This window comes from Oncorhynchus mykiss, chromosome 32 (assembly GCF_013265735.2).
Source record: "Oncorhynchus mykiss isolate Arlee chromosome 32, USDA_OmykA_1.1, whole genome shotgun sequence".
In the NCBI taxonomy this organism is placed as follows: Eukaryota; Metazoa; Chordata; class Actinopteri; order Salmoniformes; family Salmonidae; genus Oncorhynchus; species Oncorhynchus mykiss.
This window is the reverse complement of record NC_050572.1, coordinates 40,581,223-40,605,391: the sequence shown is the minus strand read 5'-3', so window position 1 is coordinate 40,605,391 and position 24,169 is coordinate 40,581,223. Positions and strand designations below refer to the sequence as shown.

Genomic DNA, 24,169 nt, shown 5'->3' with positions numbered 1-24,169 from the left:
AAAATGTATGGAGTAAAAAGTACATTATTTTCTTTAGGAATGTAGTAAAAGTAGAAGTTGTCAAAAATATAAATAGTAAAGTAAAGTAGAGATACCCCCCAAAAACTACTTAAGTAGTACTTTAAAGTATTTTAATTCAGTACTTTACACCACTGAATACAGTATGTCTTTCACCTGATTGATCATCAAATTCAATACTTGTTCAAAAGTCAGCCTGAATAAAATGTTTATTTGTGCATTTTCTAAACAGGTTTGTTAACTTATATCCTAACATTGTACAGTGTGGCATGATAGAACTCACAGACTCAAAGTGATCAACAATGCGTTTGGGTTAAGCAATGTATCCACCCAATGCATTTCTGTGGTATTGTCTCCCTCTTGTGGTAAATGACTGAACCTTCAAGATATTCCCTCTCCCTCACTCACGGTAATACCTTGGGTAAGTCCCAAATGGCACTTTATTGCCTTTATAGCACACTACTTTTGACCAGATCTGGCACTATTTATGGCTCTTTAGGGAATAGGATCCGATTTGGTACGCACATTCACTGTCTCACAGCCAGGCACTCTATCTGCAGTCTGTCTGACCTACATAAACAATAATGTGGTGCATCTGAAATCTTCACCCCCATGAATACGGAGAAAACGTCATTATTCTGAAGCAGCCTAGAAAGACTGGGTTCAGTCTCATAATTTTTCTCTCACTTTCTCTTTCGTCAACCACAAAAAGTACATTGGAACGGAAGTATTGTCGCTCTTTGAATTGTTAATCATCACTTTACTCAGGCAAAAGGGTCTGTATTCACTAGAATATCAATTGGTGGAAATAAGAGTGTGATAAAACAACATCCAATATAGAGTGTAGTGATTTGGAAATTAGGTTTTATGATTTGGAAATTATTATGGTAGATACAGTACCTACTTTTAGCACACTTTCAATCACCACAACATGAATAATTATTGTATCAGTGGAAATGATGTCTTAATAATCACTTGTAAATAATCACATGGGAGAACCTAAAACAGGGAGTACATAATATATATACTATACTAATATGTACTAATATATTATATTCCCTTTTCTCAATCCTTTCAATGATGCAGCACTTGCTCTGATGGTAGATCCTGTATTTATCCGGGTTTTCTTTTAATTCCTAAAATATATGAGTAATCTTGGGTTACAGATACAGAACTACACCTCAATATTGATGACATTTATGAGCGCCATTAATCAATCTATCTCACTCCACAACATACAGTGCCTTCGTAAAGTATTTTTTCTGCATTTTGTTAAGGGATTACAAAAAGACAGTAACTGTAATCTGTTACATTACCAGAATAATATTGTAATCAGATTACAGAAACTTTTGAAAAACTAGATGATTTACTTTGAGGATTACGTTTACATACGGGAAAGGATGTTTGCAAAAAAAAATATCTTTGACACTTCTCTGTTTTCTCAATGACATTCAAATCAGCATTGAAAAAAGGCGCAAGTTTAAATTTGTTCCACCTGAGCGTGTCTGACCACAAGTCAGAGACCACTATGATGACACACCAAATGTGTTAGATGGATTGTGGGAAAAGAGCAGGAATAGGCTTTTGTAGGCTATAGTCCAAGCTATGTCTTCCAATAGTGCGACTGATATCGGCATCCAAAGATTACCCAACTTGAATAAACGCTTGGAGGTAAAGATGAGACCGTGGGTGTAGTCTACGGCGATGATGTGAGTCACACTGCTGCTCTTTCATTTAGCTATTCGCGCCTAATGGATTGTGGTTGTTGTGGATGGCTGTTGAGCAATCCAAATGTGTATTTAAAACCAATAATGGTTGAATTCAAGAAGTTTAAGCTGCCTATCAATCATTGTTTTTGAAACCAATGGACAGTCAGTGAAAAATGCGCTCTTGCAAAAGCTGCATAGTGTGGATCCCAGCCTATGGAATAAAAGTGGGTATTTTATTGCTCAATCTAATTCATGCTGCTAAAAAAAATTAATCCATAGGCCTAATGGACACACGCTCAAACTCGCATCCTTTTGATAGACTTAAAGGGTCAATCTGTAGTTGCTACATCCATTTTTGGACTTATAAATTATATATATTAATGTAAATATATAATTTAATCATTAATACATGTAGTAGAAAGCGATGGGTTAGAAGAAGCATACACAACCAACCCATGAAGTAATATTTAACATTGATTTATCCTACAATAAATGTCATTCTATTGCTGAAACACATTTTTGTCTTCTTCTAATGCCTCTTAAGGGCAAAGTAATCTAAAGTAACTGAATGTAATCAGATTATGTTACTGAGTACCAAAATTAATCCAAAAAGTTACGTTACTGACTACAATTTTGGATAGGTAACTAGTAACTGTTACTGTTATTCAGAAAGTAACCTACCCAACCCTGGTTACAACCTTATTCTAAAATGGATTGAATAAAAACAAAAATTCCTTAGCAATCTACAGACAAAACCCCATAATGACAAAGCGAAAACAGGTTTTTAGAAATTTGTGCACAAATGTATAACAAAAATAAACAGAAAACCTTATTTAAATAGCTATTCAGACCACTTGCTATGCGAATCGAAAATGAGCTCAGGTGTATCCTGTTTCCATTGAGCATCCTTGAGATGTTTCTACATGACAAAGAAAAAACAAGTTTAGAACTTTTTGCAAATGTGATATAATATATATATATACACAGTTGAAGTCGGAAGTTTACATAAAACTTGTTTTTCAACCACTTCAACCATATCTACTTTGTGCATGACACAAGTAATTTTTCCAACAATTGTTTACAGACAGATTATTTCACTTATAATTCACTGGGTCACAATTACAGTGGGTCAGAAGTTTACATACACTAAGTTGACAGTGCCTTTAAACAGCTTGGAAAATTCCAGAAAATGATGGCTAATTGACATAATTTGAGTCAATTGGAGGTGTACCTGTGGATGTATTTCAAGGCCTACCTTCAAACTCAGTGGCTCTTTGCTTGACATCATGGGAAAATCAAAAGAAATCAGCCAAGACCTCAGAAAAAAAAATGTAGACCTCCACAAGTCTGGTTCATCCTTGGGAGCAAATCCCAAATGCCTGAAGGTACCACGTTCATCCGTACAAACAATAGTACACAAGTATAAACACCATGGGACCACGCAGCCGTCATACCGCTCAGGAAGGAGACGCGTTCTGTCTCGAGATGAGCATACTTTGGTGCGAAAAGTGTAAATCAATCCCAGAACAACAGGAATGGACCTTGTGAAGATGCTGGAGGAAACAGATACAAAAGTATCTATATCCACAGTAAAACAAGTCCAATATCGATCAGCAAGGAAGAAGCCACTGCTCCAAAACCGCCATTAAAAAAGCCCGACTAGTTTGCAACTGCACATGGGGACAAAGATCGTACTTTTTGGAGAAATGTCCTCTGGTCTGATGAAACAAAAATAGAACTGTTTGGCCATAATGACCATCGTTATGTTGGGAGGAAAAAGGGGGAGGCTTGCAAGCCAAAGAACACCATCCAAACTGTGAAGCAAGCAGGTGGCAGCATCATGTTGTGGGGGTGCTTTCCTGCAGGAGGGACTGGTGCACTTCACAAAATAGATGGCTTCATGAGGAGGAAAATTATGTGGATATATTGAAGCAACATCTCAAGACATCATTTAAAGCTTGGTCGCAAATGGGTCTTCCAAATAGACAATGACCCCAAGCATACTTCCAAAGTTGTGGGAAAATGGCTTAAGGACAGCAAAGTCAAGGCATTGGAGTGGCCATCACAAAGCCCTGACCTCAATCCCATCGAAAATTTGTGGGCAGAACTGAAAAAGTCAGAAGAAAAAAAAGAGACAGAAGCTTCTAAAGCCACAACATCATTTTCGAGAATTTTCCAAATGTTCTAATATATGTAATATTTGTATTTATATATACAGTGCCTTGCGAAAGTATTCGGCCCCCTTGAACTTTGCGACCTTTTGCCACATTTCAGGCTTCAAACATAAAGATATAAAACTGTATTTTTTTGTGAAGAATCAACAACAAGTGGGACACAATCATGAAGTGGAACGACATTTATTGGATATTTCAAACCTATTTAACAAATCAATAACTGAAAAATTGGGCGTGCAAAATTATTCAGCCCCTTTACTTTCAGTGCAGCAAACTCTCTCCAGAAGTTCAGTGAGGATCTCTGAATGATCCAATGTTGACCTAAATGACTAATGATGATAAATACAATCCACCTGTGTGTAATCAAGTCTCCGTATAAATGCACCTGCACTGTGATAGTCTCAGAGGTCCGTTAAAAGCGCAGAGAGCATCATGAAGAACAAGGAACACACCAGGCAGGTCCGAGATACTGTTGTGAAGAAGTTTAAAGCCGGATTTGGATACAAAAAGATTTCCCAAGCTTTAAACATCCCAAGGATGTTGTAACACTTTTTGTGTTAAATCCATGTGTTATTTCATAGTTTTGATGTCTTCACTATTATTCTACAGTGTAGAAAACAGTAAAAATAAAGAAAAACCCTTGAATGAGTAGGTGTGTCCAAACTTTTGACTGGTTATGTATATCAGGTGGGAAAGACCAACTATTATTTCCCTCAATAGATTTAGTGCGAATTTCAAGTGTGAGCAGTGGAGACATGACAGATCATAAACATATTTTTTTTAAACTCATGTTGAATGGCATCCAACTGCAAACCCCATTTGCCACTTCTCTTTCGCTTTCTTTCTCCTTCGCTCTACCCCACCCTCATGTCTACCCTTCATTCACTTTCATTGGCCGGCTTAAGTGCCTCTTGTTAGTCCATTTCTGTCTGAGAAATCAATTCAACTCTTTCTTTTTTAGGGACAATCTCTCTTTTCATACAGGTCTCCCTTTTTCATCCCCCTTGATTCCACTCCTCCCCTTTCAATCTCTCTCACTGTCTAATTCGCAGTCGAATCACGCGTGTATGCGGCATGGCTGTGCCAATGCCAGCTCTCTGCCCGTCTGCTTGTGTGTGTTTGTGTGCCAACATAAGCCTGATGGAAAGCCCTCATGTTGGATGGCAGAGTCTATGAACCCCAGTTGGTTTGGGGTCGGGTAAAGCTATTGTAGGTTACCATTCAAACCACTTGATTGACCCAAAAATCACTGAGAGGGTCAGAGGCTCGGAGCATAGAGATCCACTGTCAAGAAAAAAAGTGATACAGAATATTTATAAAAAATGAATTAGAAATTCCTCAGTTTATTCAGGAAGTGACAATACATGCACTTATCAAGCTATCTGGAAATCTGTGACTTTACACCAAACTTCAGAGTTGGGCTTGTTAAGGTGAGAGAGGGAAGCACATCCGTCGACGGAAGACAAATTTGGTACTGCACAGTTGACTGATGGATGGTCACACTTTTCAGCTGTTTTACAGTGGGTGGCTCCCTCCCAGTCCATCTCTATAACTGGCCGTGTCTACGTCCCAAATTGCACCTCATTTCCTACTGTATATAGGGCACAACTTTTGACCAGGGCCCATTGTAGTGCACTATGCAGGGAATAGGGTGCCATTTGGGACACACAGGTGTCCCACTGGATATTCACGGAAGATAGAAGGACATTAGCCCATTGCTGACTTCTGGTAGTTAATTTTTTTTTTTTATCCATTAAGGATATAAGGGAAAAAATGAGAAACAAAAGTAACAAAAGCTTGTTTGTTGAAAGAATAAGCTTAACATCTGTTTCTGTACTCAAAAGTTGAGAGATTGACAAAGTCTTAAATTAGATGCAGCTTTTAGGAATGAAGAGAATAAACTTTAACGTAACCAGGGAAAGAACGCAAAAACAAAAGCTTTTACATTGATATGCTTCTGACTAGATTGACTGGAGAGAGACACTAGATCGATATGACAGCTGCATTGGTATCAAATGTGCCTGTCTGTCACCGTCTTCACAGACATCTTTGCCAATTACTGATATTATTTTCTCTGGATACAAAGCTAAAAATAATGAGCTCAGGTGACAGATACACCTTTGACACACTTCAAAAGTGAAACGTCTTAAGACGGTCTCCTCTGTGATATGAGTGACAGACAGCTAAGCTACTGTGTGTGGCTCGATCTCCCACTATTATCATTGTCATTGTCTCCTCCCCTAACTGGAAAACCGGATTAAGTTGGACGGCAAGTCGACGTGACAGGCATTACATCACCAGAGCTTAGGCAGGTAGGAGTATAAACTGTGTGTACTGTGTAGATATGTGGTAATTATTTTCCCTTTTATTTTGATAATTTTTATAAGAGTGTGGTTATGTGACTGTTAGACGTTGGGGAGTGTGTTATACTCCTCTCCGGAGTCACATTCAGACCTTGGGTCTGGTGACCTGTATGGGAGAGCAAGGCTCAGACCACCCCACAGACAAACATTCCCTTTTCAGCCAGATAACAACTTAATTTAATGCCAGGGTAAGTATCTGCCACTCCCAGACCATAAATTATTAGCTTTCTCAAGATGATATGAGATGCTGTAGTAGCTATCCTTCCCAAACCCCCTTTTATCTCTCCCCATACCTTATTTACAAATGCAGCAAATAAAATGTTACCATGGGAACACTGAGATTGCCTGGCAACCTCAATTGCTTGGCAAGATGCCCAATGGTTGCTAGGGCACCGTTGTCAGTTGCTATGGGTAGTGTGCCAATCCTGAGAGTGCGTGCACGCGCGTGTGTATGCAACGTTTGTGTAGCCTATGCAAGTCAATGTATTTGTACCCCATTCTAATGAAGCCCATGGAAAAAGTTGATATAGCCCATTATTTCATGTTTTATGTAAAGCAGATCTTCTCTACTGTATTTCATACTGTCCACCATCTATATGAAATAGCTACTAGTTGAAGTGTTCGTGAGTGGAATGAGATTTGAAGTTGCTAGAACATTCACATATGCGCTACTCTGAGTGCACAAAACATTAGGAACACCTTCCTAATATTGAGTTGCACCCCCCTTTGCCCCCAGAACAGCCTCAATTCATCGGCATGGACATGGTGTTGAAAGCGTTCCACAGGGATACTGGCCCATTATTAACGCCAATGCTTCCTACAGTTGTGTCAAGTTGGTTGGTAGTGGATCTCTACTCCGAATAGCTAGTTCCATCTCATCCCACAGATGCTCAGTTGGATTGAGATCTGGTGACTGGGCAGGCCACTGAAGTAAGCTGTATTCACTGTCATGTTTGTGGAACCATTCCTGGAAAATCGTAGCCTTGTGGCATTATCCTGCAAAAAAAATCAATTCACAGATGGATACACTGCTGCCATGAAGGGATGCACCAGATTGGCAATGATGGTCAGCTATCCTGTTGGCATTCAAACATTGCTCCACTTTTATCAAGGGACCCAATGTGTGCAATGAAAACACACCCAACACCATCACACCACCACCAGCCTGCAATGTTGATACCCATCGGCATGGACGGTTACATGTATTCACGTGGTTTTCTCCATACCCTAGTCCCATCAGAGTGAAACAGCAGGAACAGGGATTCATCAGCCCAGGAAATGTTTTTCCAGTTCTCCAGTGTCCAGTGTTTTCTTTCTTTAGCCCACTGCAACCACAGTTTCTTGTTTTTTTGACACACTCAAACCGGTGTGCCTGGCACCTACCATACCTCATTCAAAGGCACTTAAAAGTTGTGTCTTGCCCATTCATCCTCTAAAAGGCACACATACACAATCCATGTCTCAATTATCTCAAGGCTTAAAAATCCGTATTTAACCTACCTCTTCCCCTTCATCTACACTGATTTAAGTGGATTTAAAATGTGACATCTATATATTTTTTTTAAATTTCACCTTTATTTAACCATGTAGACCAGTTGAGAACAAGTTCTCATTTACAACTGCGACCTGGCCAAGATAAAGCAAAGCAGTGAAACAAAAACACAGAGTTACACATAAACAAACGTACAGTCAATAACACAATAGAAAAATCTATGTTGAGTGTACGGGATCATAAGGGATCAAAGCTTTCATCTGGATTCACCTGGTCATTCTATGTCATGGAAAGACCAGGTGTTTCTAATGTTTTGTACACTCAGTATATATATATATATATATACAGTGCCTTGCGAAAGTATTCGGCCCCCTTGAACTTTGCGACCTTTTGCCACATTTCAGGCTTCAAACATAAAGATATAAAACTGTATTTTTTTGTGAAGAATCAACAACAAGTGGGACACAATCATGAAGTGGAACGACATTTATTGGATATTTCAAACTTTTTTAACAAATCAAAAACTGAAAAATTGGGCGTGCAAAATTATTCAGCCCCTTTACTTTCAGTGCAGCAAACTCTCTCCAGAAGTTCAGTGAGGATCTCTGAGTCTCAGAGGTCCGTTAAAAGCGCAGAGAGCATCATGAAGAACAAGGAACACACCAGGCAGGTCCGAGATACTGTTGTGAAGAAGTTTAAAGCCGGATTTGGATACAAAAAGATTTCCCAAGCTTTAAACATCCCAAGGAGCACTGTGCAAGCGATAATATTGAAATGGAAGGAGTATCAGACCACTGCAAATCTACCAAGACCTGGCCGTCCCTCTAAACTTTCAGCTCATACAAGGAGAAGACTGATCAGAGATGCAGCCAAGAGGCCCATGATCACTCTGGATGAACTGCAGAGATCTACAGCTGAGGTGGGAGACTCTGTCCATAGGACAACAATCAGTCATATATTGCACAAATCTGGCCTTTATGGAAGAGTGGCAAGAAGAAAGCCATTTCTTAAAGATATCCATAAAAATTGTCGTTTAAAGTTTGCCACAAGCCACCTGGGAGACACACCAAACATGTGGAAGAAGGTGCTCTGGTCAGATGAAACCAAAATTGAACTTTTTGGCAACAATGCAAAACGTTATGTTTGGCGTAAAAGCAACACAGCTGAACACACCATCCCCACTGTCAAACATGGTGGTGGCAGCATCATGGTTTGGGCCTGCTTTTCTTCAGCAGGGACAGGGAAGATGGTTAAAATGTATGGGAAGATGGATGGAGCCAAATACAGGACCATTCTGGAAGAAAACCTGATGGAGTCTGCAAAAGACCTGAGACTGGGACGGAGATTTGTCTTCCAACAAGACAATGATCCAAAACATAAAGCAAAATCTACAATGGAATGGTTCAAAAATAAACATATCCAGGTGTTAGAATGGCCAAGTCAAAGTCCAGACCTGAATCCAATCGAGAATCTGTGGAAAGAACTGAAAACTGCTGTTCACAAATGCTCTCCATCCAACCTCACTGAGCTCGAGCTGTTTTGCAAGGATGTATGGGAAAAAAATTCCGTCTCTCGATGTGCAAAACTGATAGAGACATACCCCAAGCGACTTACAGCTGTAATCGCAGCAAAAGGTGGCGCTACAAAGTATTAGCTTAAGGGGGCTGAATAATTTTGCACGCCCAATTTTTCAGTTTTTGATTTGTTAAAAAAGTTTGAAATATCCAATAAATGTCGTTCCACTTCATGATTGTGTCCCACTTGTTGTTGATTCTTCACAAAAAAATACAGTTTTATATCTTTATGTTTGAAGCCTGAAATGTGGCAAAAGGTCGCAAAGTTCAAGGGGGCCGAATACTTTCGCAAGGCACTGTATATATATAGTTCTAAAATTGATTACATTTAGTTTTTTAATCATTAATCTACACACAATACCCCGTAATGATCAAGCAAAAACAGGTTGTAGAAATTTGGGCAAATGTATTAATAACAAAAAAAATCACATTTGCATAAGTATTTAGACCCTTTCCTCAGTACTTTGTTGAAGCACCTTTGGCACAAATTACAGCCTCAAGTCTTCTTAGGTATGATGCTACAAGCTTGGCACACCTGTATTTGGGGAGTTTCTCCAATTCTTCTCTGCAGATCCTCTCAAACTCCGTCAGGTTGGATGGGGAGTGTCGCTGTACCTCTATTTTCAGGTCTCTCCAGAGATGTTCGATCAGGTTCAAGTACAGGCTCTGGATGGGCCACTCAAGGACATTCAGAGACTTGTCCCGAAGCCACTCCTACGTTGTCTTGGCTGTGTGCTTAGGGTCGTTGTCCTGTTGGAAGATCTGAGGTCCTGAGCGTTCTGGAGCAGGTTTTCATCTAAATCAAATCAAGTCAAATTGTATTTGTCACATGCTCCATATACAACCTTACAGTGAAATGCTTACTTACAAGCCCTTAACCAATAATGCTTTAAATATATAAAAATAGATAAAAATAGATAAGTAAAAAATAGATACTAAAAGTAACAAATAATCTCTCTGTACTTTGCTCCGATCATCTTTCCCTTGATCCCGACTAGTCTCTCAGTCCCTGTCGCTGAAAAACATCCCCACAGAATGATGCTGCCACCACCATGCTTCACCGTAGTGATGGTGCCAGCTTTCCTCCTGAAGTGACGCTTGAAATAAAAAGGCAGACGTTTTACGCACCCCCAAAACATTGTGTTTTTTTTGTTCGTTTTTCTGCGTTGTTTGTAACTTATTTTTTTTACTCATTTTGTACATAATGTTGACGCTAGCGTCTCTTAGGACCGAAAAAAACTTCTAGACATCAGGACTGTGATTAGCAGAATCCTTTTTCTTCTTTCACGACTCTGAGGATATACGGCTCCCTCGGGAACAGGCCCCGAGCCCCGTGATCTGCGTGAAGAGGAGGCGGAGAAAGAGAGGTCGGAGAGCCGGCTGCCTACTGATAAGTTAAAAGCGATCGAATAAACTTCTCTCAATTATGTAGCAAATGTGAAATCTTTGGACAATAAAATCGACAAGTTAAGCTTAAGAATAAACTACCAACGGGACATTAAAAACTGTAACATCTTAGGCTTCACGGAGTCGTGGCTGAACGATGACAACATCAACCTACAGCTGGCTGGTTATACGATGTACTGGCAGGATAGAACCGCGGCGTCTGGTAAGACATGGGGCGGCGGTACATGTATCTTTGTAAACAACAGCTGGTGCACAATATCTAAGAAAGTCTCAAGCTATTGCTCGCCTGAAGTAGAGTTTCTCATCATAAGCTGTAGACCACACTACCTACCGAGAGAGTTTTCATCTGTATTCTTTGTAGCTGTTTACATACCACCACAGTCAGAGGCTGGCACTAAGATAGAATTGAATAAGCTGTATTCCGCCATAAGAAAACAAGAAAACGCTCACCCAGAGGTGGCGCTCCTAGTAGCCGGTGAATTCATTGCAGGGAAACTTAAATCAGTTTTACCAAATTTCTATCAGCCTGTTAAATGTGCAACCAAAGGGAAAAGAACTCTGGACCACCTATACTCCACACACAAAGATGCATACAAAGATTTCCCTCACCCCCCATTTAGCAAATCTGACCATAATTCTATCCTCCTGATTCCTGCTTACAAGCAAACATTTAAGCAGGAAGGACCAGATCAATAAAAAAAGTGGTCAGATGAAGCAGATGCTAAGCTACAGGATGGTTTTGCAAGCACAGACTGGAATAAGTTCCAGGATTCCTCCAATGGTATTGAGGAGTACACCACATCTGTCATTGGCTTCATCAATAAGTGCATTGATGACGTTGTCCCCACAGTGACCGTACGTACCCCAACCGGAAGCCATGGATTACAGGCAGCATCCGCACTGAGCTAAAGGCTAGAGCTTCTGCTTTCAAGGAGCGGGACCTGGAAGCTTATAAGAAATCCTCCTATGCCCTCCGACGAACCATCAAACCAGCAAAGATCGAGTCGTACTACACCGACTCGGACGCTCATCAGATGTGGCAGGTCTTGCAAACCATGATGAACTACAAAGAGAAGCACTACCAGACGAGCTAAACTACTTCTATGCTTGCGTTGAGGCAAATAACAGTGGAACATGCATGAGAGCACCAGGTGTACCGGAAGACAGTGTGATCACGCTCTCCGCAGCCGATGTGAGTAAGACCTTAAAGACAAGTCAATATTCACAAGGCCGCGGGGCCAGATGGATTACCAGGACATGTACTGTGAGCATGCGCTGACCAACTAGCAAGTGTCTTCAATTACATTTTCAACCTCTCCCTGTCCGAGTCTGTAATACCAACATGTTTCAAGCAGACCACCATAGTCCCTGTGCCCAAGAACACTAAGGTAAACTGCCTAAATGACCGCCGACCCGTAGCACTCACGTCTGTAGCCATGAAGTGCTTTGAAAGGCTGGTCATGGCTCACATCAACACCATCATCCCAGAAACCCTAGACCCACTCCAATTTGCATACCGCCCAAACAGATCCACAGATGATCCATTCTCATCGACGGGGCTGCAGTGGAGCAGGTTGAGAGCTTCAAGTTCCTTGGTGTTCACATTAACAACAAACTAACATGGTCCAAGCACACCAAGACAGTCGTGAAGCGGGCACGACAAAACCTATTCCCCCTCAGGAGAATGAAATGATTTGGCAAAAGGTTCTATAGCTGCACCATCGAGAGCATCCTGACGGGTTGCATCACTGCCTGGTATGGCAACTGCTCAGCCTCCGACCGCAAGGCACAACAGAGGGTAGTGAGAATGGCCCAGTACATCACTGGGGCCAAGCTTCCTGCCATCCAGGACCTCTATACCAGGCGGTGTCAGAGGAAGGTCCTAAAAATTGTCCAGCCACCCTAGTCATAGACTGTTCTCTCTGCTACCGCATGGCAAGCGGTACTGGAGCGCCAAATCAAGGTCCAAGAGGCTTCAAAACAGCTTCTACCCCCAAGCCATAAGACTCCTGAACATCTAGTCAAATGGCTACCCAGACTATTCACATTGCCCCCCCCCCCCCTCCCCACACCACTGCCACTCTCTGTTGTCATCTATGCATAGTCACTTTAATAACTCTACATACATGTACATACTACCTCAACTAACCGGTGCCCCCGCACATTGACTCTGTACCGGCAACCCCCTGTATATATTGTTATTTTTTACTGCTGCTATTTAATTACTTGTTACTTTTATCTCTTATTCTTCACCGTATTTTTTGAAACTGCACTGTTGGTGCAAGGTCTACACCTGTTGTAGTCGGTGCATGTGAATAATAACATTTGATTTGATTTGGCATTCAGGCCAAAAGAGAATCTTGTTTCTCATGGTCAGAGAGTCTTTAGGTGCCTTTTGAAAAGACTTAATCAACTTTAGAATAAAGCTGTAACGTAACAAAATATGGAACAAGTCAAGGGGTCTGAATACTTTCCGAAACCACTGTATATACAGTAGCAGTCAAAGGTTTGGACACACCTACTCATTCTGGGGTTTTCCTTTATTTTTACTATTTTCTACATTGTAGAATAATACTGGGTCTTCCTGTCCTGTGGCAGTCCTCATCAGAGCCAGCTACATCATAGTGCTTTATGGTTCTTGCGACTTGAAGAAACTTTTAAAGTTCTTGACATTTTCCGGATTGATTGACTTTCATGTCTTAAAGTAATGATGGACTGTCGTTTCTATTTGCTTATTTGAGCTTTTATCAAATAGGGCTATCTTCTTTATACCACACCTACCTTGTCACAACACAACTGATTGGCTCAAACACATTAAAAAGGAAAGAAATTCCATAAATTAAATTTTAACAAGGCACATCGGTTAATTGAAATGCATTCCAGGTGACCACCTCATGAAGCTGGTTGAGAGAATGCCAAGAGTGTGCAAAACTGGCATCAAGGCAAAGGGTGGCTACTTTGAAGAATCTAAAATATATTTTAATTTGTTTAAAACGTTTTTTTTTTTTTACTTTTATGGTTGCTACATGATTCCATATGTGTTATTTAATAGTTTTGATATCTTCACTATTATTCTACAATTTAGAAAATAGTAAAAATTAAGAAAAACTCTTGAATGAGTAGGTGTGTCCAAACCTTTGACTGGTACTGTGTGTGTGTATATATATATATATATATATATATATATATATATATATATATATATATATATATATATATATATATATATATATATATATATATATGTATGTATGTATGTATGTATGTATGTATGTATGTATGTATGTATGTATGTATGTATGTATGTATGTATGTATATATATATATATATATATATATATATATATATATATACATACATATACACACACTACCGTTCAAAAGTTTGGGGTCACTTAGAAATGTCCTTGTTTTTGAAAGAAAATCAAATGTTTTGTCCAATAAAATAACATTAAATTGATCAGAAATACAGGGTAGATATTGTTAATGTTGTAAATGACTATTGTAGCTGGAAACGGCAGATTTTTTATGGAATATCTACATAGACGTACAGAGGCCCTTTATCAACAACCATCACTCCTGTGTTCCAATGGCACGTTGTGTTAGCTAGTCCAAGTTTATAATTTTAAAAGACTAATTGATCATTAAAAAAAACTTTTGCAACTATGTTAGCACAGCTGAAAACTGTTGTTGTGATTAAAGAAGCAATAAAACTGGCCTTCTTTAGACTAGTTGAGTATCTGGAGCATCAGCATTTGTGGGTTCGATTATAGGATCAAAATGGCCAGAAACAAAGTTGCTTCTGAAACTTGTCAGTCTATTCTTGTTCTGAGAAATGAAGGCTATTCCATGAGAGAAATGTCCAAGAAACTGAAGATCTGGTACAACGCTCTGTACTACTCCCTTCACAGAACAGCGCAAAAAGTTTGAGAAACAGACACCTCACAAGTCCTCAACTGGCAGCTTCCACCCCACTGGGCCAGGCTCAGACAATCAGAATTAGTTTTTCCCCCCCAGTGTATATGTATATGTGCTTGTTTCTGTGTGTGTGTGTGTGTGTGTGTGTGTGTGTGTGTGTGTGTGTGTGTGTGTGTGTGTGTGTGTGTGTGTGTGTCTGAGAGAGAGAGCGAGAGATAGAGGATAGATACAGAAATAAGCAGTATTTGGGAGTGAGAAAGGGAAAGAAACAAAGGGTGAGAGCGAGAGCGAGAGAGGGAGAAAGAGAGACAGAGAGATTTGAGGCAGATTTACCTCACTGAGGCTGAACTGAAATTCTTCCCATAGTTCCTCCTTAGTGGGGAGTTCCCACAGACTCAAGACAAGAGTAGACCACAGCATTCCTGAAACAACAAAACATAGGCTGACCTTGTCCAGTGCTATTTCTGATGGAAACATAGAGCATTGCATAATTTAAGATAAACATTTGTGAATAAATCATGGAAAAAGCCAAAATGACTGAAATAGTGGTAGAAAAAACAAGAGCAGAGTAATTGAACCAAAAACACAGTAACTCATAGCCTTAAGTCGGGAAACAGAGTGTATCCACACTATTATCTGTGAAGATAATGAAAGGGAAAGTGGAAGAGTGAAATTATTACAATGCTTTGTGCTATTGACAAAGATTGAATAGAACATGATATACAAAGCCATGAATATATGTTTAAAGACAACCGTGATGAATAATAAATTAATAATGATGAACAACATCATTCAACATCATAAATTAAATAGTAGTGAGCCAAACAAATGCAATAATTATGATATCTCAACACAATAACACTCACATAGATGGAGTTGTGCGATGGAGTTGTGCACACACACACTGGGTGTATCTAAGTGTATGCATGCACTTAGTATGAGATAGAGCAAGTGTTGCCTGCAGTGCATCCCCAGAGGAAGTTCACCCCCCCCCCCCCCCCCCCATCCCTTTGAATTAAAACCATGGCTGGAGATTTCTGATTGAGCACAGCATGCCCTTAAAGGAGGCCAAAGGCCAGGCTAAACAGTCTGGTGTCATGGCAACTTGATGCCATCAACCAGAGATTGCAAGGGGGGATGCCCGGGGAGGTCAGACCACCTGTCAGGGGGTCATTATCAGAGACACATCATTCTGGCTCTGAATCAGCAATAAGGAAGTTGAGCTTAAAATATTGATGCTTCTTAAAATGTACACTGAACAAAAATATAAACGCAACATGTAAACACGTTTCATGAGCTGAAATAAAAGATCCCAGAAATTTTCCAGATGCACAAAAACCTTATTTCTCAAAACAAATTCAAAAAAATTGCAAACATTTGTTTACATCCTTGTTAGTGAGCAGCATGATAATTCCAGAGGTGCACCTTGTGCTGGGGACAATAAAAGACCACTCTAAACTGTGAAGTTTTGTCACACAACAAAATTCCACAGATGTCTCATGTTTTGAGGACGTGTGCAATTCGCATGCTGGCGACTACAGGAATGTCCACCAGAGCTGTTGCCAGATAATTTAATGTTAATTTCTATACCACAAGCTGCCTCCTGAAGATTCCTGAGGCCAGTTGTCGTACCATTCATCCGCCGCCATCACCTCATGTTTCAGCGCGATAATGCATGGTCCCATGTTGCAAGGATCTGTGTACAATTCCTGGAAGCTGAAAATGTCCGACTTCGTCCATGGTCTGGATATTCACCAGAAATGTCACCCATTGCTATGCCCGCTTCGAGGCAAGTAACACTGAAACATGCATTAAAGCATCAGCTGTTCCGGACAACCGTGTGATCACGCTCTCCGCAGCCAATGTGAGTAAGACCATCAAACAGGTCAACATTCACAAGGTCGCAGGGCCAGACGGATTGCTAGGACGTGTACTCCGAGCATTTTCAACCTCTCCCTGTCTGAGTCTGTAATACCAACATGTTTCAAGCAGACCACAATAGTTTCTGTGGCCAAGAACACTAAGGTAACCTACCTAAATGACTACTGACCCGTCTGTATCCATGAAATGCTTTGAAAGGCTGGTCATGGCTCACATCAACACCATCATCCCAGGAACCCTAGACCCACTCCAATTTGTATACCGCACCAACAGATCCACAGGTGATGCAATCTCTATTGCACTCCACAGCCCTTCCCACCTGGACAAAAGGAACACCTATGTGAGAATGCTATTCATTGACTACAGCTCAGTGTTCAACACCATAGTGCCCTCAAAGCTCATCACTAAGCTAAGGACCCTGGGACTAAACACCTCTCTCTGCAACTGGATCCTGGACATCCTGATGGGCAGCCCCCAGGTGGTAAAGGTAGGTAACAACACATCCGCCACGCTGATCCTCAACACGGGGACCCCTCAGGGGTGCGTGCTCAGTCCCCTCCTGTACTCCCTGTTCACTCATGACTGCATGGCCAGGCACGACTCCAACACCATCATCAAGTTTGCTGATGACACAACGACGAGACAGCCTATAGGGAGGAGGTCAGAGACCTGACCGTGTGGTGCCAGGACAAAAACCTATACATTAACGTGATCAAGACAAAGGAGATGATTGTGGACAACAGGAAAAGGAGGACCGAGCACGCCCCCATTCTCAATGACAGGGCTGTAGTGGAGCAGGTTGAGAGCTTCAAGTTCCTTGGTGTCCACATCACCAACAAACTAACATGGCCCAAGCTAGAGGTCGACCGATTAATCAAGTTTTCATAACAATCGGAAATCTGTATTTTTGGGCACCGATAAAAACATTTTTTTTTTATTATATATATATTTTTATACCTAGGCAAGTCAGTTAAGAACACATTCTTATTTTCAATAACGGCCTAGGAACGGTGGGTTAACTGCCTCGTTCAGGGCCAGAACGACAGATTTTCACCTTGTCAGCTCGGGGGATTCAATCTTGCAACCTTACAGTTAACTAGTCCAACACAATAACGACCTGCCTCTCTCTCGTTGCACTCTACAAGGAGACTGCCTGTTACGTGAATGCAGTAAGCCAAGGTAAGTTGCTAGCTAGCATTAAACTTATCTTATAAATAACAATCAATCATAATCACTAGTTAATTAACTACACATGGTTGATGATATTACTAGACCGCAAGGAACAACAGAGGATAGCGCGTACGGCCCAGTACAACACCGGGGTCAAGCCTCCTGCCATCCAGGACCTCTATACCAGGCGGTGTCAGAGGAAGGCCCTAAAAATGGTTGAAGACTTCAGCCACCCTAGTCATAGACGGTTCTCTCTGCTACCGCACGGCAAGCGAGCCGCAGTGCCAAGTCTAGGTCCAAGAGGTTCCTATATATAGCTTCTACCCCCAAGCCATAAGACTCCTAAACGGCTAATCAAATGGCTACCCAGACTATTTGCATTGCCCCCCCCCCCCCTCCCTGGAACGCTGCTGCTACCCTCTGTTATTATCTATGCATAGTCACATTAATAACTCTACCTACATGTACATATTACCTCAATTACCTCGACACCGGTGCCCCCGCACATTGACATTGACTCTGTAACGGGACCCTTGTATATAGCCCCGCTATTGTTTTATACTGCTGCTCTTTAATTATTTGTTATTCTTATCTCTTACTTTTCATTAAAAACGGCATTGTTTGTTGAGGGCTTGTAAGTAAGCACTTCATTGTAAGGTCTACCTACACCTACACCTGTTGCATTCGGCACGTGACAAATAAAATTAGATTTTGATTTGATTGAGCCTGTTAGGGATGCTCTGGATCGACGTGTACGACAGCATGTTCCAGTTCCCGCCAATATCCAGCAACTTCGAACAGCGTGGGACAACATTCCACAGGCCACAATCAACAGCCTGATCAAGTCGCACTACATGAGGTAAATGGTGGTCACACCAGACACTGACTGGTTTTCTGATCCACGCTCCTACCTTTTTTGTAAAGGTATCTGTGACTAACTGTATTCCCAGTCATGTGAATATTGATTCCCTTATACTGGATGAAATGTAACTCAGTAAAATCTTTAAAATAGTTGCATGTTGTGTTTATATCTGTCTGGATGCACAGTGAGTTTTCACTTGTGTTCTTCATACATTTCCATGCATACTAGACATCCTTCTATGAATAAATGGTATGTGTGTGCACCACACAATGTTGAAAAAAACAACACCAATGACAATGCAACACTAAACAACGTAAAGCCCCATTAAAAAGACCCTTCAAAAACAGCAACACTGAAAAATTGTGTTACCTGCAAGGCCTGACTCTGTTTTCAATTCAGCTCTTAAGTGTTGGATCAATATGGAATCTAGGCTCCATTCTGTGTCATTAGCTTGTCTGATTGTTGAGGAGAGACCTCTCTAAGCCTCAATGTCTTCAACCTCTAAAACCTGTGAGTGTGACTGCAGAAAACGAGGTTGTGTGTGTGTGCATCCCTACCTGCATGCATGTGTGACAGAGAGAGAAAGATACACACATATTTACTGGAATAGTGCAGAGTGCCTGTTTATGCACGGAAAGTGGTATTGCCTTTCAATACAATTCCAATTGAGACCTGTCTTCACAACATGTATGCATATATGAAGTTCACGTATGTCCTATGTGAGTGGGTGTGTGTGTGCTTGTTTAATGCGCCAGAGGGTAGTGTCGGATCAATAAGAAACAAATGAATTCAGATCAATATGAAGCCAAGTGAGAGAGAGTGAAGGAAGGAGAAGGTGAGAGAGAGAAAAGGGAGGAGGGGGACGAAGATGGAGGTGGTGGGTTGGACAGGGGATTGCCTGTTAGTACTAGTGCACTGGCTAACTGTACACTAGGTAGAAACCAGTCATCTCTACAGCACAACATGAGTGCTTAGACTCTAGAAGTCAATGACAGTGAAGAAAGAGGGCCAAGGAGATTAGAGAGAGGAGAGTAGAGAGATACTGGAGACTAACTCAACCTTCCTACATTGTTATTGATATTCTGTTAAAGCAGTGACTCAGACTTGAGATCCCAGGACTGAGATATGAGAGGGAATTGGACATGCATCTCCTTCTCTTCTCTTCCTTATTGTTTCTCCTCTTTCTTGTTGTTATAGTTCTACCATCATGAAAGCATTACTTTGCAAACTGACCAAGCACCAAGTGGCATTCTAGCAATTAAGAGACGGGCAACATCCCAAAAGGGACTCTATTCCCTACATATTGCACTACTTTTGACCAGAGCTGTATGAGTAGTGCACTATAAAGGGAATATGGTGCCAACTGGGGTGAAGCCATGGTCTGGAGGGGGAGCAGGGTATGACTGTGTGTCACCTACCCTTGACTGCTGAACCCCAGTCATTGACATCTGGCTGTCTGATAGAGGCAGACATGCTGCAGCTGAGGGCCAAGTGAACTCTGACCCTCAACCTGTCACCCCACAGCCTAAAGCACATGTGTCTTTAAAAAAAATAAGCATATATAGTAAATCATATGTATCTACATTATATATATATATTCATACTATCAATTTTCTTTTCAGACTGGGATTTTCTTTCTATCGTGACAAATATTAAAATTTTTCAGCCAATGTCTTCACACATCACAAAAGTGAAAATAGGATTACTTGGGGTTTCTTCAACGCCTCATCGCTCAGTGGCGAGATCAAAGTTTCGAGGGACATTTAGGAGTCTAGACTAGATGAGACTTCTTTGATGTGAAAGAAGTGGGGAAAACAAACACCTGGCTACTGAGTGGTATTGTACCTGCTCTCCATCTCACTCAAGGTTCCTCAGCACTTGAGACACATTTGAATTAGAAAAGCTTCCGCATACAAATCTCCCTCCTGGTTTTGACCCTTGTCTGTCCTGACTCTGAGCCCGCCCGCCTGCCGACCTGTACCTTTGCCCCCCTCTGGATTTACCGACCTCTACCTTACCCTGACACTGAGGCTGCTTGCCACCTGATACTGTTGCCCCACCTCTGGATTTCTGATCCCTGCCTGCCTTGACCTGTGTGTTGCCTGTCCCTGTTGGAACATTAAACTATTGTTTATTCAACATGGTCTGCATCTGGGTCTTACCTTCATACCTGATAGTTGAACCTCCTTTGCTGCTATAACAGCCTCCACTCCTTCTGGGAAGGCTTTCCACTAGATGTTGGAACATTTCTGCGGGGACTTGCTTACATTTAGCCCCAAGAGCATTAGTGAGGTCGGGCACTGTTGGGCGATTAGGCCTGGCTCGCAGTCGGCGTTCCAATTCATCCCGATGGGGTTAAGGTCAGGGCTCTGTGCAGGGTCTTACCCAAACTATTGCCACAAAGCTGAAAGCACAGAATCGTCTAGAATGTCATTGTATGCTGTAGCGTTAAGATTTCCCTTCACTGGAACTAAGGGGCCTAGCTCGAACCATGAAAAACGGCCCCAGATCTTAGGCTTGTGTGCGGCAGTTTGGCCATGAAAACCCATTTCATGAAGCTCCCTACGAACAATTATTGTGCTGACGTTGCTTCCAGAGGCAGTTTGGAACTTGGTAGTAAGTGTTGCAGCCGAGGACAGGTGATTTTTAAGCGCTACGTGCTTCACTACTCGGCGCTCCCGTTCTGTGTGGTTTACCACTTCGCGGCCGAACCAACGTTTCCACTTCCCAATAACAGCACTTACAGTTGACTGGGCAGGTCTAGCAGGGCAGAAATTTGATGAACTGACTTGTTGGAAAGGTGGCATGTCGATGGCACGCTGAAAGTCACTGAGCTCTTCAGTACACACCATTCTACTGCCAATGTTTGTCTATGGAGATTGCATGGCTGTGTGCTCTATTTTGTAGACCTGTTAGCAATGGGTGTGGCTGAAATAGCAGAATCCACAAATTTGAATGCGAGTCCACATACTCTTGGCCATGGAGTGTACTTACGGCTCTATTTTAACAAACCTAATGCAATGGTAAATCTTAGTACTGGAGGTAGAGCTATAGGTTTGGGGATGTGTCAAATATTTTTTTCTATTTTCACAACCACAATTATGGACGCAGTAGCTGGCGGTGGCGCAAAAGGCCTGTGTTTTGATAAATAAATCAATGGGAGGTGTGACGAGGGCTTGGCCCCTCGCTGGTCAATCAACACGTTTTGTGGCTTAATACAGCATGCTGTTGTCTCAAGTTTTGTAGGTTATTGACAATCTTTGCGGTGTCATCTCCAATTCGGTTGGGGACACAATATTCTCATCCTACTCCACTGTGGATTGATACTACAGTTTGCTCAATATGTTTGGAGTGTTCACAGTCAACATTGTTGAAATTTTCCTGGTTGTTGGTGCAGTGGGGGGGGTTCTTGGGGGTGGGGAATGGAATTGATTGAAATATTTATTTTTCTTCTTGAGGGAGACTGTGGGAGGGGTCTCGAATGTTTGAGGGACAACTATTTGGGAACTGTGCGAGGGATCTTGGAGGATTGGGTTCATGTTTTTTGGCCTGGTGGGAGATCTGTCAATGTGCCCTTGAGCAGGGCATTGACCCTGGATGCTTCTGTGTGTCGCTTTGAATGGGAGGCTGTTGGATGACTGGTATGGTGTAGCTGTTGAGCGGCTTCACTGCAAGTATATTGTATGTTTCGGATATTCAATTTAAAAAAAAATCTAATTGGGTTCAATGAGTATAGGCCTACATGTCTGTACGAATCGCACTTCTCCTCAAATACAATACAATTTACTGGAGCCAAGTATTTTTATGTGTGATGTAAATTATCAATTAGCAAGACATAGCCAAGGCCTATAGGACTGAATAATTTGAATATGTTTGGTAACCAGACGAGGTATAATTTGAAAATGGGAGGGATACAAGCTGAATGGAGTTTGCATTGCAGGTAGGCATATGTGAATTGTAAAAAATGCAAACGCATGACAGCAGATGCCTCAAGAGTAGACCATTTAGAAACAGTTTATGGATAGGCTGCTTGGATAATAAATGGCCATAAGAAACACAACCAACGCATTGCTGTTGAAACAGCTTTCGTTATAAACTCAGCAAAAAAAAGAAACGTCCTCTCAATGTCAACCGCGTTTATTTTCAGCAAACTTAACGTGTAAATATTTGTATGAACATAACAAGATTCAACAACTGAGACATAAACTGAACAAGTTCCACAGACATGTGACTAACAGAAATTGAATAATGTGTCCCTGAACAAAGGGGTGGGTCTTGCTGTGAGATGTTACCCCACTCTTCCACCAAGGCACCTGCAAGTTCCCTGACATGTCTGGGGGGAATGGCCCTAGCCCTGACCCTCCAATCCAAACAGGTCCCAGACGTGCTCAATGGGATTGAGATCCGGGCTCTTCGCTGGCCATGGCAGAACACTGACATTCCTGTCTTGCAGGAAATCATGCACAGAACAAGCAGTATGGCTGGTGGCATTGTCATGCTGTAGGGTTGTTGCCGGTGATGTCTGGTGAGGACCTGCCTTACAACAGGCGTAGGCCCTCAGTCCAGCCTCTCTCAGCCTATTGTGGACAGTCTGAGCATGCCTAAGGTACATTCACACAGATGGGACCCTGGGCATCTTTCTTTCTGTGTTTTTCAGAGTCAGTAGAAAGGCCTCTTTAGTGTCCTACGTTTTCATAACTGTGACCTTAATTGCCTACCGTCTGTAAGCTGTTAGTTTCTTAGCGACTGTTCCACAGGTGCATGTTCATTAACTGTTTATGGTTCATTAAACCTGGGAAGCATGGGAAACAGTGTTAAAACCCTTTACAATGAAGATCTGTGAAGTTATTTGGATTTTAACAAATTGTATTTTAAAGACAGGGTTCTGAAAAGGGGACTTTATTTTTTTGCTGAGTTTAGCAGGCCTAGGGTGAGGGTAGCTTACTGAGGGCTTGTTTTTTAATCACATGAAAAGGATAACAAGCAAATGTTACAGGAAAATAACATATTTCTAATTAGGGTCACCTCCATCAGCTCATCTCACATTCCATGACAGGTATATTGACATGTAGCCTACATGGAGGGGGTTTTACACACACCCAAAATAATAACAGGAGCTGGCTAAAATAATATACAGAAATTTACATTTTTGCTGCTCCCAAACTTGATCTTGCAAGGTAGCTTTGGTGATTATGATTTATTTCAAAGCGGTCTTAAGAGCCAAACCTTTTAAAATCATATCAAATCCAATTGTATTTGTTGCATACACATGTTTAGCAGATGTTATTGCGGGTGTAGCAAAATGCTTGTGTTCCTAGCTCCAGCAGTGCAATAATATCTAACAATTCACAACCATACACAAAGATCTAAAAGTAAAAGAATTAAGAAATATATAAATATTAGGACAAGCAAAGTTGGAGTCCGCAGTATAAACATACAGCACCAGTCAAATGTTTGGACATAACTAATCATGGAGGAGGTGTGATGGTGTGGGGGTGCTTTGCTGGTGACACGGTCTGTGATTTATTTAGAATTCAAATCACACTTAACCAGCATGGCTACCACAGCATTCTGCAGCGATTCGCAATCCCATCTGATTTG

General features: G+C 41.4%; 1 long non-coding RNA gene across 3 annotated transcripts in view; it reads right to left on the bottom strand.

The window, feature by feature from the left end:
* Positions 1 to 10,066: 10,066 nt before the first annotated feature.
* LOC110488457 overlaps positions 10,067 to 24,169 on the bottom strand; it is a 41,183-nt gene continuing 27,080 nt past the window's right edge. For all 3 annotated transcript variants that reach the window (XR_005041374.1, XR_005041373.1, XR_005041372.1), the window contains 2 exons: positions 14,989 to 15,077; positions 10,067 to 10,126 (listed from right to left, as the gene is read on the bottom strand). This is a non-coding gene — a long non-coding RNA (uncharacterized LOC110488457). The remainder of the gene's footprint in view (positions 10,127 to 14,988; positions 15,078 to 24,169) is intronic.